General features: G+C 40.4%; 1 non-coding gene across 1 annotated transcript; it reads left to right on the top strand.

The window, feature by feature from the left end:
• Positions 1–418: 418 nt before the first annotated feature.
• On the top strand, positions 419–589 carry LOC138066954 (U1 spliceosomal RNA). Its single transcript, XR_011140663.1, has one exon. It is a non-coding gene; the product is annotated as a U1 spliceosomal RNA (small nuclear RNA).
• The last annotated feature ends 5,566 nt before the right edge of the window (positions 590–6,155 follow it).

The following is a 6,155-nucleotide window of genomic DNA, read 5'->3' as shown; positions in this document are numbered from 1 at the left end:
AAAAAGCAGACAAACTTTTATTTTACTGCTGGTCATCTTATCATTATCAACAACATTTTTCTCCTCTCTCCTTCCACCAGTCTCCATGATACACCATTTGATGAGCTCTGTTCTTGAATCACAGTTAAATAAATTGCCATGTTCCATTATAATTTGCAAGGAAATATAACTTACACAGAAAATAGCATCTTTTAAAAATTATAATTCACTTTATATAGTAGTTATTAAAGCAGGCTTTTTTTTCTCCTACCGTCCTTCTATTTTCAGGCTGTCACTTTTCTGTTATATGTATGTTATATGTATATATACCTGTACTGAAAAATTGTTAAATATAAATCTAAAAACACCCACAGACAAAAACAAAAAAGACCTGTTTGCAAAGTCTCCAGGCAGCTGAGGACTATCCATAGCAGTATGAATACTTACCTGGCAGGGGAGACACCATGATCAGGCAGGTGGTTTTCCCAGGGCAAGGCTCATCCCTTGCTCCCGTGCACTCCAGGTGTGCTGACCCCTGCGATTTCCCCAAATGCAGGAAACTCGATAGAATAATTTGTGGGAGTGGGGGACTGTGTAATTTATTTCTTTTTTTTTAAGAAAATAATTTTTTGGTGCAAAGTCTAGTTGGAGGCCTGTAGCTAGCCGGTGTCCCCTAGGGGTCAGTACTGGCTCCAGCCTTGTTCAATGCATTCATCAATGACCTGGATGAAGGCAGACAGTGCACTCTCATCAAGTTTGCACTGACACACCAGAAGACTGTGCTGCCATTCAGAGGGACCTGCTGGAGAGCTGGGCAGAGAGGAACCTCCTGAAGTTCAGCAAAGGCAAGGGCAGGATCCTCCCCACCTGGAGAGGAAGAACCCCATGCACCAGGACAGGCTGGGGGGTTGACCTGCTTGAAAAGCAGCTCTGCAGAAAAGGACCTGGGAGTCCTGGTGGACAGCAAGTTAAGCATGAGCCAGCAGTGTGCCTTTGTGGCCAAGAAGGCCAATGGTCTCCTGGGGTGCATTAGGCAGAGTGCTGCCAGCAGGTTGAGGGAGGTGATCCTGCCCCTCTCCTCAGCCCTGGGGAGGCCTCCCCTGGAGTACTGTGTCCGGTTCTGGGCTCCCCAGTCCAAGAGAGACATGGCATTATTGGAGAGAGCCCAGCAGAGGGCTACAAAGAGGATGAGGGGACTGGAGCATCTCTCCTAGGAAGAAAGGCTGAGAGAGCTGGGCCTGTTCAGCCTGGAGAAGAGAAGATTGAGGGATGATCTCATTAATGTGTACAAGCATCTGAAGGGAGGGTGTCAAGAGCATAGGGTCAGACTCTTCTCCGTGGTGCCCAGTGACAGGACAAGAGGCAACGGGCACAAACTGAACCACAGGAAGTTCCACCTAAACCTGAGGAAAAACTTCTTCACTGTGAGGGTGACAGAGCATTGGAACAGGTTGCCCAGAGAGGTGGTGGAGTCTCCTTCCCTGGAGATATTCAAAACCCGTCTGGATGTGATCCTCGGCAATATGCTCTAGAGGACCCTGCTTGAGTAGGGGGGGTTGGACTAGAGGATCTCCAGAGTTCCCTTCCAACCTCAACCATTCTGTGATTCTGTGAATAACGTGACTGAGTATTCTGTCATTGTTGAAGCTTACTAATGCCAGGACATTTTCTCCAAAACAATGAACCATTAAAAATACAGCGATGAATGTACAGAAGAGCAAATTCATCCCAATGTAGTGTTTTCAAAGGTATTAAGGGAATAGCAGTTGTCTCTTCCTTGCCTCCCTTGTGTATTTCCTTGCCAACCTTGCAGATAGTGTTCTGAGTCCTTTAACAGTGGAAGTACACTTGTCTCAGGTATTTGGCCCCTGAGCCATGTTGTAGAAAGAACACAGGTTATTATAGCGGAGTACACTGATTTGTGTATATTGCTATAAACATCAAGAATGCTTTTGTTTCTGCAAGCAAGGCGCAGTCATCAGATATAAAAAGCTACAGAATAGTAGATTTATTTATTTTTTAGACTGCTTCCATCATCTCCACTTCAGCAAAGCCCTGTTTCCCAAAACTCTGGAACTGCAGTGAGCTCATTTTATCTAATCCATTCACGTCTGCACTGAGTAGGGCAGGATGTATTTCTACAAACAGACAATCCATAGTTTTGTTTTTTTTTAATGAAAGGGCAAAATAGCTTGAGAGAGTTACTCAACAAGTCCTGAAAATCACATAATTTTATATCCAAGATGTTTCATACTTTTATATATATTCTGAAGCAGATGGTAAGCTTTGGAAGAGTGTGAAGAACTGACTTTCAGCCACAGTTGAGTGTTCTGGAAAAATGAATGTAGATTATAATGCAAAAAAATATAAAGGGTGGGGGAGACTGATGTAACAGTCCTATTTATTTCTAAGTGAACTCAAGCGAGAGCTACACAAACATAAGGCTACAACTGCACAGTTACAAAGAAGGTATCATTTCAAAAAGTTGTAAGGGTTCTTCAGATATTTAAATGAATGGAATTCAACTCCTGCTTAGACAATACAGTACTACTAATGGTTACCAAGCACAGTAATAACTGGAGTTCAGGTTCTAAGGCAGTTTCTTCGCATCCTCTTCCCCTCAAAATTAAATTCCTAGAAGCTTGCTCAAGTGTCAACACCGAGAAGATATGGCCTAATGTCCCACTGAAATTATCAAGCAAAGCTCAGGTTTCTCTATCTGAAAGTTTCAAGTACATTCTCACTAATGACCTATACAAAACCTCGAGAACTCTAATTAAATTACTGATGATCCATAATTGAGAAGCACCATCAATACAGAGAGTTTGAGTACCACAGAGAATGGAATGAGATTGAACCTGCAGTCACAGGAAAAAAATGACATTCAACTGGAAAAATGTAAGTTTTTGCATCATAAGTAATAAACAGAATTACTGCTACATGTTTGAAGCTCATTAGGTGGCCACTACAGAGAGGGAGAAAGTGGTGGTGCAGGCCTGAATCCCTGCTATGGTAATAACAGATTCTAAAATCCTTGCAGAGGGCCTGCAACAGCTCCAGCAAAGAAAACAATACTCCAAATTCCACAAGGGAATATTCTTGCCAAGTATATCATTATAAAGAGGTAGTCATTATCTCCTAAAGCATGATTTTTACACTACCACTAGCAATTACTGCAATGTCCTAAAATGTCCTGCGTGGTAGTAGGTACAGAGAAGGTCTTCTAGCTTTCCTCAGTATTTAATGATCCAAATATTTGCAATACAAACTTCTATACACACTTCAAGGTAAAGATGATAATAAACTTGACAAATAAAAAGGTGCAACTTTACCTGATTTCGTACGTCTTCAAGATCTTTATACCTGTTTGAAATAGGTTTATTTCTGCAAAGCATACCAAATTTTTATTGTTTTATCAAACATTCCTTAATAAATTTTGTTACCCATTTTAGATAAAAACAGAAAAACAACATAGCCTTAACATTCAACATTTACAGTGTAACTTATTCTAAGCATTTTATTCTATCCATTATGTTTTTAAAACTGAGGTGGAAATATGTGACAAATGTGAAGCTGTAAAAGCCAGCCACTTTTAAGTCAAAACTGACAAAAAGTAAATGCAAGCATATTTTATAAAATCATACCTTGCTAGCGTTTAACAATCTGTCATCACTCAAAAAACTGCTAGTAGGTTGTTTCAAAACATTAGAAAAATGATTCTGAGTACCAGTAATGAGCACTGAGATCCCTCAGTCCAACACGACACCGGCAGGAGGACAGAGCTGGAGCAGAAAACAAGGGTTCTGGCTCTTACACAGGGGAGCATCTTTATTAAGGAGGACATGTAAGTGTAAACGCTCACTTGGAAAGGGATGGGTTTAAGCACAATCTTGAGCACCATGCTGAACTGGAGTCTGCGCAGGCTGGGGGCTGCCAGTGGAGCCAGGCTGGGCCGGTGCTGACCGCCAGGGCCCGTGTCCCCCCACCTCAGGCCAGCCCCAGGCCCAGGGGGCGTCAGGCTGGGCAGAGGCCCGGGCAGTGTCAGGGGGCCCATGGCTGGGCCGGCAGCAACTGACAGCCCCAGCTGGGCTGAAATGGCGGCCGGCGGGGGGAGGCCCTGTGGAGTCAGGCCTGGGGGTGCTCCTGCCAGGCTGCTCGGGCAAGGCTGAAGCGGACATTGAAATGGGAGCTCAAGAGCTTTCCTGTGTTAGCATTCAAAAAGGAAATGATTCAGTGAAGTCCAGCTGAGTAACCCATTGTGTGAATTTAGCCTTATGATGTGCATGAAACCACACAAGTCAGGTCCACACAATTAGGCCTTTTTTTCCTTTTTTTTTTTTCCCCCCCCTTTCTTTCTTTTTTTTTTTTGGCGCCTGGTAATAGTAAGAAGACTTCATAATATTTACATCTTATAATTAGCTTGGACACCTTCCTAATGGCTCTATCAGGTAGAAAGAAAAGGGCTTTTGTTCACAGCCACTGTTAAACTAGGTACTTTTTTTTTCCCCCACAAGGGAGGAGAAGAACGTGCATCGAATCAGACACACACGTTTTTAGCTCAACATCAAGTCGAAATACTAAACTAAAACAATTCAGGAATTTGTTATTTTTTCATTATTCATATGCTTGTTTAGTTTCTTAGGCTTTTGCATGGTAGGTAAACACACACAAGATATTTCATTAAGAAGAAGGGCAAGACACAGTACATCAGCAGTGGAACAGGGATTCAAATGCTCTTCTTGAACTTGAACATACATAATTCAAGTCAAATACAACTCATTTGTCTTAAAGAGACAATTTAACCTGAAACTTTCTGTTTCCTACCACACCAGTTACCCATCAAGGAGGATTTACCTACTACTGTCAAGAGACACGTGTTCAGTCTCACTAATTTTACTGGAAATTTTAATGACTCAGATAGACCTCAGAAAAACCCACTGAACCTGTTTGCCTTTTTCTAAAAAATTTCATTCAAGTGAGTGTTCCTTCAAAAGGAAATTATTTTGTTCACTTCTTCCACAAAGAAACTTGCAGACTCCTAACTCCATGTTCGTCCTCCTTGCATTCTGCGTTGTTTTTCAGCATTGCTGTTTGTACAACAATATATGCCCTCAAAGCTTTTTCAGTACTAATCTCCCAACTCCTCTCCTGATTGTCTCTCTGATCACTTTCTCAGGCTTTCCTGTGGTGGATCAGTTTTCTATCTGAGCATTTCTACAGTGCGGTGTAGACATTGTCAACCTTCCTTTAAACAAGCTAGCTCATACACAATAAACAATCTTGCCAAAACAGCATAGAGCTCTGCCCAGGCTAACTTCCTCCTCTTTTCCTCACTTCATGTTTTCATACCTGCCATGCACTGGGATTTTGGATAAAAAAAAGAAATTGTTGTTAAAGAACTGTAATTTGCTTTGGCAATACTACCCTTGATTTCCATTCCTCTTTTGATTGATGATTTGTTTTTAAAACCCTAAAGACTCCTTTCTACAAGCTATCCACAAACAAGTTAAGAGGAGAAATAAATGAGAATAAACAATATGTAATGTATAAATAATGTTTTTTTCATTTCCTTTCAATTATGTGTGCGAAATATTTTATACAATTTTAATTATTATTTGTGTAAAGAGGTGAGGATGCACACGGGGCTGTTTGCATTACAGATGGAAAGCATTTGATTTAGGGTAATAAAATAGAATTCCTGATACTTTCTATAACACCATTATTCCTCTATGCTCATCAAAAAAGGTGAAGACCATTTTTTTTACTGCCAGCTTAATTCCACATTTAAGGTTATTTGAAACAAAGCCTCAAGTTTCAGTTTTGCATCTTGAGACAAATTTTATCTGTATTAATGAGCTCTATAACTATCTTTTCTAACATGTCTTTCAAACCTGTAAAACTTTTAAAATTATTTAAATCTCATTTTAAACATACAGAAATATTTTGCGGATTCTGCTTTCACTTATCAGAGAAGACTCCTTGCTAACAGTGCTTAAGTTGTAATTTTTTTAATTAGTGAAATAATTTTAGAAAACAAATATTTGAATCCAAAAAATTAATGTTTATTATGCAATTCTACTTCTCAAAAAAAATAACCTCAGATGTAAACATAACACATTTTTATTCAACACTTCCTCATTCTTATAAATGGGCTCTGAGTCATGCATCTGTTATTT

The sequence above is a fragment of the Struthio camelus genome, chromosome 3, assembly GCF_040807025.1.
Source record: "Struthio camelus isolate bStrCam1 chromosome 3, bStrCam1.hap1, whole genome shotgun sequence".
Classification (NCBI taxonomy): domain Eukaryota; kingdom Metazoa; phylum Chordata; class Aves; order Struthioniformes; family Struthionidae; genus Struthio; species Struthio camelus.
This window is presented reverse-complemented; position numbering and strand designations above follow the sequence as displayed.